Source organism: Trichomycterus rosablanca, chromosome 3 (assembly GCF_030014385.1).
Source record: "Trichomycterus rosablanca isolate fTriRos1 chromosome 3, fTriRos1.hap1, whole genome shotgun sequence".
Classification (NCBI taxonomy): domain Eukaryota; kingdom Metazoa; phylum Chordata; class Actinopteri; order Siluriformes; family Trichomycteridae; genus Trichomycterus; species Trichomycterus rosablanca.
This window is the reverse complement of record NC_085990.1, coordinates 17,099,784-17,112,628: the sequence shown is the minus strand read 5'-3', so window position 1 is coordinate 17,112,628 and position 12,845 is coordinate 17,099,784. Positions and strand designations below refer to the sequence as shown.

Genomic DNA, 12,845 nt, shown 5'->3' with positions numbered 1-12,845 from the left:
GACCATGATGCTACCACCACCATGCTTGACTGTAGGCAAGATACAGTTGTCTTGGTACTTCTCACCAGGGCGCCGCCACACATGCTGGACACCATCTGAGCCAAACAAGTTTATCTTGGTCTCGTCAGACCACAGGGCATTCCAGTAATCCATGTTCTTGGACTGCTTGTCTTCAGCAAACTGTTTGCGGGCTTTCTTGTGCGTCAGCTTCCTTCTGGGATGACGACCATGCAGACCGAGTTGATGCAGTGTGCGGCGTACGGTCTGAGCACTGACAGGCTGACCTCCCACGTCTTCAACCTCTGCAGCAATGCTGGCAGCACTCATGTGTCTATTTTTTAAAGCCAACCTCTGGATATGACGCCGAACACGTGGACTCAACTTCTTTGGTCGACCCTGGCGAAGCCTGTTCCGAGTGGAACCTGTCCTGGAAAACCGCTGTATGACCTTGGCCACCATGCTGTAGCTCAGTTTCAGGGTGTTAGCAATCTTCTTATAGCCCAGGCCATCTTTGTGGAGAGCAACAATTCTATTTCTCACATCCTCAGAGAGTTCTTTGCCATGAGGTGCCATGTTGAATATCCAGTGGCCAGTATGAGAGAATTGTACCCAAAACACCAAATTTAACAGCCCTGCTCCCCATTTACACCTGGGACCTTGACACATGACACCAGGGAGGGACAACGACACATTTGGGCACAATTTGGACATGTTCACTGTGGGGTGTACTCACTTATGTTGCCAGCTATTTAGACATTAATGGCTGTGTGTTGAGTTATTTTCAGAAGACAGTAAATCTACACTGCTATACAAGCTGCACACTGACTACTCTAAATTATATCCAAGTTTCATGTCTATAGTGTTGTCCCATGAAAAGATATAATGAAATATTTGCAGAAATGTGAGGGGTGTACTCACTTTTGTGATACACTGTATATATATATATATATATACAGTCTATACATATATATACATATATATATATATATATATATATATATATATATATACTGTGTATATATATATATATATGAAATTTATTTTTTGCACTGGGGCCCATGAGCTTCTCTGAACTACGCCACTGAACTCTGTTGTCTTGTGTTGTGTACTGATTATGAAAACTATATGTGGGGGCCCACAAGCAGCCATAGCCCCTGAGCCCACAGGCAGGTTGAATCGCCTCTGGACGTCCCTGGAAAAGATGACGTCTTGAAGGCAGCATATGTTGCTCTAAGATCTCAATGTACTTTTCTGCATTAATGCTGCCATCACAGAAGTGTAAATTACCTTTGCCAAGGGCACTAACACAGTCCCATATCATGACAGACCCTGGCTTTTGGACTTGTTCCTGATAACAGTCTGGGTCCATTTTTTCCAAAAAAAGACCTGGAATGCTTATTCCTCTGACCACAATACACGTTTCCACTGTGTGATGGTCCATCCTAGATGCCTCCAAGCCCAGAGAAGTTGACGCCACTTCTGGACATGGCTAACATAAGGCTTCTTTTTTGCACAGTAAAGTTTTAAGTGGCATTTGTGCATGTAACTCTGTATTGTAGTGCTTGACAAAGGTTTGCCAAAGTAATCCCTCACCCATGTGGTTATTTCAGCTATTGTTGAGTGACGGTTCTTGATGCAGTACCGCCTGAGGGATCAAAGATCACGGGCGTTCAGCTTAAGCTTGCGCCCTTGACCTTTACGCACTAAAATTTCTCCAGATTCCTTTAATGGTTTAATGATATTATGCACTGTAGAGGGAGAAATGTGCAAATCCCTTCCAATCTTTCATTGAGGTACATTGTTTTTAAACATTTCAATCATTTTCTCACATATTTGTTGACAAACTGGAGATCCTCTGATCATCTTTGCTGGTATCCGAGTGTGACCGAGCTCAATCTGAAACCCCTTAAAATGGGAATATCTGTTGTAGACATACAATAATAAGAAATAAGGATTGAATCCACATCCTCAATACTCATATTACTGTGAAACTCCCACTTTACCAGCTGTGCTACCATGCTTCCCAGAAATATAATGTCTAGTTTAAAAAGGTTCCAGCAAGTCTTGTGTGGTCAAATGGGGACTTGGGGCCAAATGTACTTGAAATGGTTGAAAAACTTCCATATATGATCAGAAGCTTTGCATGTTTTATCAAATAGCACCAGCGCAGGACTAATTTGCTGAATTCTCCTCTTTTCTATGTGTAGGTTTGAGCATTTGGCTCACTTTAATTCAGAGCTGATGTTTCATTATGTTCTCACTCTATTATTTTCTTGCTGTGCTTTTTTTCATTGTCAGAGACGGGTGATTAGGCTGTCATTATGCTCGCCACCAACAGGAAAAACTGGCAGAAGACAAGTAGGAAAGCTGCGTATGAGCTGATAGGATAGGTAGCGTTTAATGTGGGTAATGAAGTTTAAATCCCATTATTGCTTTCTGCCTGGAGCCAAAAATAGCATTTCTATTAGCGGGGTAGTTCCACTCGACTGGCTGTGCATGGATATTGCAGAGTACCACATGGAAGAAAAAAGTAAAATGTAGACATGCTGATACTGTGTAGAAGTCATTTAAGGTTCACTTTAAGCACTGGAAACATCTAAAAACAACGACAGATTATACACTGTATGGGACTGTCAATTGCTTAAGCATTTAGTGTAAAACTAATGTCTGAGTACATATGGAACAGGGCCGGTCCCTGATATAGGAGATTTGAGAAGCTGCCAAAATGCAAAAACGGACTCCATCTGCTATCTTGCACTAGATTTTTAAATTATGTTCTGTCCTCTCTAGAAACCCACTCAAATTCAGCTTACATACAGTGGGACTGATCAAATTGGAAGAATCGTCTCACTGAGCACATCTACATTGCTATTTTTTCTCTCATCCTGGAGAGAAAATTTGCCATTACATTTTCTGCAAGTAACAGATTTTTTCTTCATGCTTTTTCAACTGTGTAAAGACAAAACATTCTTTGCCTACAGCACCATAAATATTTTCCCAACTGTTTTAAAAAGCTGCAAAACAGAACACTCATACAGTTGACTTTTAATATACAACCCCAAATAAGAAAAAGTTGGGACAGTATGGAAAAATATATTTGATTGCAGACAGTTTGAACCTGAGATATTTCATGTTTAATTTGCTCAACTTCATTTCATTTGGTACAATACCTCCATTCCTGCATTTCAGGCCTGCAACACATTCCAAAAAAAGTTGGAACAGAGGCAATTTAGGGCCAGTAATGAGGTGAAAAAACTAAATAATTATGTGATTCCAAACAGGTTATGTCAACAGGTGATTGTAATCATGGTTTGGTACAAAAGCAGCATCCAGGAAAGGCTGAGTCTTTGATGAGCAGACATGATCAGAGGATCTCCAGTTTGTCAACAAATGTGTGAGAAAATGATTGAAATGTTTAAAAACAATGAACCTCAAAGTAAGATTGGAAGGGATTTGCATATTTCTCCCTCTACAGTGCATAATATCATTAAACGATTCAAGGAATCGGGAGGAATTTCAGTGCGTAAAGGCCAAGGGCGCAAGCTTAAGCTGTGATCTTCGATCCCTCAGACGGCACTGCATCAAGAACCACCACTCAACAATAGCTGATATAACCACATGGGTGAGGGATTACTTTGATAAACCTTTGTCAAGCACTACAATACAGAGTTACATGCACAAATGCCACTTCAAACTTTACTGTGCAAAAAAGAAGCCTTATGTTAACCATGTCCAGAAGTGGTGTCGACTTCTCTAGGCTCTGAGGCAACTAGGATGGACCATCACACAGTGGAAACAGGTATTGTGGTCAGATGAATCAGCATTCCAGGTCTTTTTTGGAAAAAATGGATGCCGTGTGCTCAGGACCAAAGACGAAAAGGACCATCCAGACTGTTATCAGCAACAAGTCCAAAAGCCAGGGTCTGTCATGGTATGGGGCTGTGTCAGTGGTGTCTGGTGTGCTAACGTATTTTACTGCTGGGCTTCAAAATAAGTAAAACAAATTTCTCTCAATTTTAATGGCTTACTAAATGTTTAAATACAAATGCACACTTGTTAATATGGTAAATGTTTTGCTTGATAACATGGTTTTGAAGACATTAAAGGTGTGAAACTCGCAGTGGGTTTGATTCATTGGGCCAAAAGCAGGACTAAAACTTCCTCTTTTAAACCAAGCTTACCTTAATGTGATCCCAGATGATTTTATTCAGCCCAGTTTTTATTACAGCTTTATTACTTTATCAAACACTAGTAAACAATAATAAAGCTGGGAATAAAATTAGTCACACAATCTCATAGCAACAGTTTTCAGTAAATCTGAGCTTTGTCTTTAAAAGCACAGCACTTCTAGCAAGTCTAGTTATAACAGGGACAGGCCAAAGCTCGCCTTCACACAAGAGAGCGTCAGAGCATGCTTCCCACATGTGTCAAACTCAAGGCCAGTGGGCCGAATCTGGCTTGCCACATCATTTTATGTGGCCCGCGAGAGCTTAAATGACGTATGATTGTCTTAAAATTCACTGTAAAATCAAACATAAACTGCATCTCCCACAATGCATGGCGATTTAGTGACCTGCAAAGTGTTATAGTGATATTTTTATATAATATGTTATTTAATATTTATATTTATATCATATAATATAATAATAATAATATTAATTTGTGTATGTGCCACGCCCCAGTCTCTGGAAGCACATGGTTGAGGAGGTTTTGGTTTATCTTGTTAAGCCTACGCCCCCTCATTCTGATTGGTCAGTGATGCTAATGATCCACAGCTGCTTCTCGTTGCAGGTAATGCTTAGGGCATTTAAGGGAGCAGCCGTGGGTTCTTCAGTGGAGACATTTTGACATTGTCATGTTGGTTTGTGGCCTAGCGTCAAGTCCAGCCAGTCCAGTCCAGTCCAGTCCAGTCCAGTCCAGTCCAGTCCAGTCCAGTCCATTTCAGTCCAGTTCAGTCCATGCTTTTGTGTAGTCAAGTGTTTAAGTCTTGTTCATGTTTGGTGTTAGCTTAGCTTAGGGTCTAGTATAGTTTAGTCAGGCTTCTTGTGTGTTTAGATTAGCATTAGCTTACTTGTTAGCATAGCATTTAGTTTAGCTTTAGCTTAGTTCATGTGTTTGTGTGTCTTGTCTTTTTGTTATTATTACACTTAGCAAAACATCTCTGCGTGCATGTTCGCCCCTCTGTTGTCACGTCTTAGCTCAATACGTTGCAATTATTATATCATCCAGACAGAATAATTTATATTATATTATTAAGACTTTGATGTACTGTAGTATTTTATTTGATTAAAAATTCTGCTTGGTTTATCTGATTTTATTCTTGCTTGTTGATTTTTATTAGTAAAAAATGTGATTTATAGTTGATTTTTACTCTTCTAGGCTATTCATAAATCCCTAGATTATTTAAGGGTGGTAACTGTAGGCTTCATGGATTGATGCCAGACTGTTTTTTCCTCAGTTTTTTAAAGATTTTATTGTGCTTCCACAGCGTTTAGTGCTAGTCATTGCTGAGGAAATGGATAGAGTGTGAATCGTTAAACGGCGATTGACCCGGCGCTCACGAAACCACTTTTAAATGTGTTTAGTTGTGTATGCAGCCATTAGCATCTTAGAAGAGGAAAACATCATGAGGAGACTGTTTTGCATCATTAGATAGAGCAGAACTGTACAATGGGGTCTCATTTTTTACGTTATTATCTTACCATGCAAATCATTTGATGTAATGAGTCATGTGTGATAACTGCCCATAACATTAAGGATGACCAGTTTTAGCAGCCAGCTAACAGACATTAACAGATACTGTGGGTTGCTGTGGTCTTCAGTGGGAAAGTGGTGAAAGTGAACCATTTATTCACTTATTTATTTTTATTAAAGCAATATGTCCTCAAATGGTGTTTTGATGGTGGTGGGCAAGAACATTTACATGTCATTTAATTGGATTAAGCACTGGTTTGTTATTAATGGTTTGATGTACTCATCAAAACCCTTTAGCAAAACCTCATTCACTGAAGATGTCACTCACATTAAGTTATGTAATGCTATTTTACACTATTATGTAATGTAGTTAGAATTTTCTCTGAGGGAAAGAAGTGGACTCAAGCCATGCCAGCCAAATGCTTCCCACAGCATTAAAGAGCCACTTGCTATAGGATCTCTTTTGCCACTCTCATTATTATTGTTCAAATAATTACAACCCAAATGATTACCAAAGAACTGACAGCTGCAAAAGAAGAAAGCTGCCACACCACCCCTGGACAAAACTCAACAACAGTAAGTACTTGTGGCAGCTGGAGCACAGGACGTTAGTTGCTGGACCCCCTGCCAGTCAGAACACAAACACCAACAAAAAGGCCAAAAAAACAGGCAGGTAGTCAAATCTTACCATCAGTCAGACATGACAGTTTTTAAAGTGTTGCTTCCAAGTGTAGTAAATAACGTTTGCCTGGGTTCAGAAAATGCTTTGAAGTGTAGTTCAAAGACAATTACACTTTCCGTCAACCTGCGCCTACAAACCCCTGCTGGCTAATGTGTTTATGGCAGGTGGGCACATTAGAATGGCTTTAGAGACCTTGCTTTGCTAAACGTTGGAAGCATGGAATGTAATTTATTTTATATTATAGATTTTACACAGCTGTTAGCGATGGGTGTGGCTAAAACACAAATTTAGTAAGTAGCAGTGGCTTCCAAATACAACCCCAAATCAGAAAAAGTTGGGACTGTATGGAAAATGCAAATAAAATAAATAAATACAGTGTTCCTTACATTTACTTTGACTTTTATTTGATTGCAGACAGTTTGAACCCAAGATATTTCATGTTTTGTCTGCTCAACTTTATTTTATTTGTTAATATACCTCCATTCCTGCATTTCAGGCCTGCAACACATTTCAAAAAAAGTTGGGAGAGGGGCAATTTAGGCCCAGGGCGCAAGCTTAAGGTGAACGCCCGTGATCTTTGATCCCTCAGACGGCACTGCATCAAGAACCGCCACTCAACAATAGCTGATATAATCACATGGGTGAGGGATTACTTTAGCAAACCTTTATCAAGCACTACAATACAGAGTTACATGCACAAATGCCACTTAAAACTTTACTGTGCAAAAAAAGAAACCATATGTTAACCATGTCCAGAAGTGGCTTCGACTTCTCTGGGCTCTGAGGAATCTAGGATGGACCATCACACACTGGAAAAGTGTATTGTGGTCAGATGAATCAGGAAAAAAACCAAAGACAAAAAGGACCATCCAGACTGTTGTCAGCAACAATTCCAAAAGCCAGGGTCTGTCATGGTATGGGGCTGTGTCAGTGCCCTTGGCAAAGGTCATTTACACTTCTGTGATGGCAGCATTAATGCAGAAAAGTACATTGAGAGCTCAGAGCAACATATGCTGCCTTCAAGACGTCATCTTTTCCAGACATTTTTCAACAAGACAATGCATAACCACATGTTGCACACATTACAAAGGCATGGCTCCAGAAGAAGAGAGTACGGGTACTGGACTGGCCTGCCTGCAGTCCTGACCTGTCCCCAATAGAGAATGTGTGGAGAACTTTGAAATGAATAATGCGACAATGACGACCCCATACTGTTGCACATCTTAAGACGTGTTTGCAGGAAGAATGAGACAAAATAAAAGCTGAAACACTAAATCACTTGGTCTCCTCGGTGCCAAAACGTCTTTTAAGTGTGGTGAAAAGGAATGGCAACATTACAAAGTGGTAAATGCTTTACTGTTCCAACTTTTTTGGAATGTGTTGCAGGCGTGAAATGCAGGAATGGATGTTTATTAATAAATTAAATGAAATTAAGCAGATAAAACATAAAATATCTCAGGTTCATCCTGTCTGCAATCAAATAAATGGAACTCTGTGTTAGCCATCCGGCTAAAAAAATTTACACAATAAAGTAAAGTGTTAGATTTGTGTTATATCTAACACAATTACCTGAGCTGAGTAAGTGGTTTTATTTTGTGTATCTCTGATGTAAACCTGATGTCAGTGCTGCACTTTGCACTACTCTAATGGAAGCCGAGCTTCCCTCACATTGACACTATCAATATGTTTACACAGGCTTAAAGAGGAGATAAAAGGCGGATGAAGGTGGTCTATGAAGGTAAATCTGTTCTGGTCGCCAGACCCAAAAATAGACAGTATGTAAGGAAGTGTCAGATAAGGATTAAATAAGAAAAGAGAAGACCTGCTGCAGGCCAAACATCCACCTTTTCTATTCTGTACCAGGTAATTTCATTCACTTGTTGTCAGATTTGTGCATTTTATTTTAAGTATAGATTTGGTGGCTCATAAGGAAAAAGACAATTAAATAAATAGATTAATACATAAGAAAAAATATTTAAATCAGATATTATTTTATTAAAACAATTAAATATATGAATTAGTTAATTTCTTTTTTTAATTAATTAATAAAAAATAATAAATAATTAATAAAAAAATTTTATTTGGACAGTATTCTGAACATTTTGCAGACTTTGTTGTGTTGTGGGTTTGATTTTGAATTCATATAATAACAATTTTAACCAAATAATATACATAATAATAATAATCCTTAATAACAAAGCGTTTTTGCAGGTTTTCTAATGCATTAAAAATAAAAAATTTAAATCCTTCATTTATGAAAGTATTCCTATACTTCTCGTTTTGGCAGCAGTATTCTTGGAGACGAATCTACAAGTTTGCACACCCAGATTCACTTTATTGTATTTATTGAGCAGTTAATCCTAGGAGATTTTCTCAAGCTTTGTCAGACTCAATAGGGAGCGTCTGTGAACTGCCAGGTCTCTCCACAGATGTTCTATGGTGTTTAAGTCTAGACTTTGGTTGGACCACTCAAGGAAGCTTACAGCGTTTTTCCACCAAAGAACTCTGGTTCTTGAACTGGTTCTGTTAGGGTTTTTTTGAGCCTGCGTCATCAACGGTGGGAGCTACACAACGAAAGTAAAGAGTAGTAACATGATAGAGGAGCGTCACGGTTCACTGAAAAACCAAGTATTCTGTGGTGCCAGATTAGAACGCTAGTGTGCTGTGTGGAACCTTTTTTTCGGAGGAAACACGCGGAACCGGTTCAAAATCATGTTCGTGAACTGGAACCGTTCTGCGTCGGTGGAAACGGGGTACCAGAGACTTGCTCCAAATCCGCTCAAGTGTTGTTTTGGCTGTATGCTTTGGGTCACTGTGATGATGAAAATTAAACTGCTGCCACAGTCTGAGCTTGCTTGCAATTTAAAGGAGGTTCTTAAATCATATTCTTGCCACTGAGAAGCACCTTATAGCATGATGCCACAGTGTATAATTGTAGGGTTGATAGTAGCCAGATGGATGCAGTGCCTGTTTTTGACTAGACATAGTGCTCTACTCAAAGGATTCATTTTTTTATCATCAGACCAGAGAATATTTTTCCTCACATTGCTTTACATTCCACATTTTACAGTGGTGTCCATCTTGCCACAAAATTGGCAATATTTATTAAGTACTGAGAGAGATTTTTGGCACACACACACACACACACACACACACAGGTCTTCCTGGGGAAAAAATACAATAATATGTTTTTCTAATATCTTTATATACTCTGATCAGCCATAACATTAAAACCACCTCCTTGTTTCTACACTCACTGTCTATTTGTATCAGCTCCACTTACCATATAGAATAACTCTGTAGTTCTACAATTACTGACTGTAGTCCTTTTTTTCTGCATGCTTTGTTAGCCCCCTTTCACACTGTTCTTCAATAGTCAGGACTCTCCCAGGACCACCACAGAGCAGGTATTATTTAGGTGGTGGATCATTCTCAGCACTGCAGTGACACTGACATGGTGGTGGTGTGTTAGTGTGTGTTGTGCTGGTATGAGTGGATCAGACACAGCAGCACTGCTGGAGTTTTTAAATACCATGTCCACTCACTGTCCACTCTATTAGACACTCCTACCTAGTTGTTCCACCTTGTAGATGTATAGTCAGAGACGATCGCTCATCTATTGCTGCTGTTTGAGTTGGACATCTTCTAGACCTTCATCAGTGGTCACAGGACGCTGCCGACGGGGCGCTGTTGGCTGGATATTTTAGGTTGGTGGACTATTATTAGTCTAGCAGTGACACTGAAATGTTTAAAAACTGTCTTATCCACTCATATCAGCACAACGCACACTAACACACCACCACCATGTCAGTGTCACTGCAGCGCTGAGAATGATAGATAGAAATATTACCTGCTCTGTGGTGGTCCTGAGAGAGTCCTGACCATTGAAGAACAGCATGAAAGGGGGCTAACAAAGCATGAAGACAAACAGGTGGACTACAGTCAGTAATTTTAGAACTACAAAGTGCTTCTACATAGTGAGTGGAGCTGATAAAATAGACAGTGTGTGTAAAAACAGCGAGGTGGTTTTAATGTTATGGCTGATCAGTGTACAAGAAGAGAGAAGGTCATGTTCATATTAATGCCCATGTTTTGGAATTGAATGATAAGGTGTCCAAATATTTCTGCCTTTTTTGCTAAACCAGTGGTGACTAAGGACACTGTGCTTTTCTAATGAGCGAGTCATGTTCTATATTTAGTTCACCGGAATGTGATGGAAGTCCAAAGGTAGTTAGTCTCTGGGTTGTTAATTGATTCACTGAAGTAATTATGTACATCAATACTAAATTGTGTCTAAATCACCGCGGGAAGCATTACAATGAGATGACTTTTAACTTTTACACCCATTAATTATTTCCACTAATCAATGGACAAGAGCGGTGCAACCATGAAAGAGATACGCATCCTAATTTTGAAAGAGCAGCCGAAGCGGGGATTAAGAGATTGCTCATTACCATTAAACGCTCATGGGCATTCGACACTGATTACTGTCAGGAGTCTATTGAAAAGCTCATTCTCATTATGATAAGCGGACAGGTGCCATATTGCTCTTTGTCTGAACAATCAATGGAAGGAACTTTCTTTTACAGCATTTTAAAGATGACACGATGAGCTGTCTGTGTCCAAATATAAAGCCACTGCGTTTGGTAGACTGGATCTGCAGACCTTTTCTTTGACAGGCAGGAATAAAGCGTCAAAAGTGTATGAAATCTCATTTTAAATTTATATAGCTTGAAAATGTCATTGCACAGGAGAGGACGAGGAGATTATGTGTCCAGACCTTCAGTATTTAATACTCGTGATTGATATTTGGTTGGAAATCAGCCACCATTCTTATAACACTTGAGTACCCAGGAATCCATAATTGCTAGAATGGCTTTAATTTACATTTTGCCTGTTTAAAATTGGCCTGCTTATTTATTATACATCAGAACGAACTAAACAATAAATCCATTCTTTTATTAAACTACCCCAACTAGGTAGGAGTGTCTAATAGAGTGGATAGTGAGTGGACACGGTATTTAAAAACTCCACTCATACCAGCACAACACACACTAACACACCACCACCATGTCAGTGTCACTGCAGTACTGAGAATGATCCACCACCTAAATAATACCTGCTCTGTGGTGGTCTTGTGTGGGTCCTGACCATTGAAGAACAGGGTGAAAGCAGGCTAAAAAGGTATGTAGAGAAACAGATGTACTACAGTCAGTGATTGTAGACCTTCAAAATGCTTCTATATGATAAGTGGAGCTGATAAAATGGACAGTGTGTGTAAAAACAACGAGGTGGTTTTAATGAGTACCCATCCTTCTGCCTTAGACATAGCCAATCAAGTTTGTACGTACAGTATATAAGACACCCGACCAGCCAATAGCAACACTGGGGATTTAAACCCTGGATCCCAGTAGCGCAAATTTCTTTTCAAGGGACGCACATTTTGTACATTTATTTACAACCCCAAATCAGAAAAAGTTGGGACAGCATGGAAAATGCAAATAATTAAAAACACAGAGTTTCTTATATTTATTTTGACCATGTTTTGTCTGCTCAACTTCATTTTATTTATTAATAAACATCAATTCCTGCATTTCAGGCCTGCAACACATTCCAAAAAAAGTTGGGACAGTAAAGCATTTACCACTTTGTAATGTTGCCATTCCTTTTCTCCACACTTAAAATACGTTTTGGCACCGAGGAGACCAAGTGATTTAGTGTTTCAGGTCTTATTTTGTCGCATTCTTCCTGCAGGCAGGCCAGTCCAGTACTTGTACCCTCTTCTTCTGCAGCCATGCCTTTGTAATGTGTGCAGCATGTGGTTTTACATTGTCTTGTTGAAAATGCATGGACGTCCCTGGAAAAGATGACGTCTTGAAGGCAGCAAATGTTGCTCTAAGATCTCAATGTACTTTTCTGCATTAATGCATCCATCACAGAAGTGTAAATGACCTTTGCCCACAGACACAGCAATGCTGCTGGAGTTTTTAAACACCTCACTGTCACTGCTGGACTGAGAGCAGTCCACCAACCTAAAATATCCAGCCAACAGCTCCCCGTGGGCAGCGTCCTGTGACCACTGATGAAGTTCTTGAAGATGACCAACTCAAACAGCAGCAACAGATGAGCGATCGTCTCTGACTTTACATCTACAAGATGGACCAACTAATAGAGTGTCTAATAGAGTGGAAAGTGAGTGGACATGGTATTTAAAAACTTCAGCAGCACTGACACACCATCACCATGCCTTTGTAATGTGTGCAGCATTTGGTTTTGCATTGTCTTGTTGAAAATGCATGGACGTCCTTTGAAAAGATGACGTCCTGAAGGCAACATATGTTGCTCTTAGATCTCAATGTACTTTTCTACATTAATGCTGCCATCACAGAAGTGAAAATGACCTTTGCCAAGGGCACTGACACAGCCCCATACCATGACAGACACTGAGTTTTGGACTTGCTGCTGATAA

The 12,845-nt window shown here is 39.7% G+C and overlaps 1 protein-coding gene across 3 annotated transcripts in view; it reads right to left on the bottom strand.

Annotated features, from left to right (window-relative positions):
• The window catches only part of rps19 (ribosomal protein S19), a 505,685-nt gene that overhangs the window by 41,768 nt on the left and 451,072 nt on the right, over positions 1 to 12,845 (bottom strand). The window lies entirely within an intron of this gene.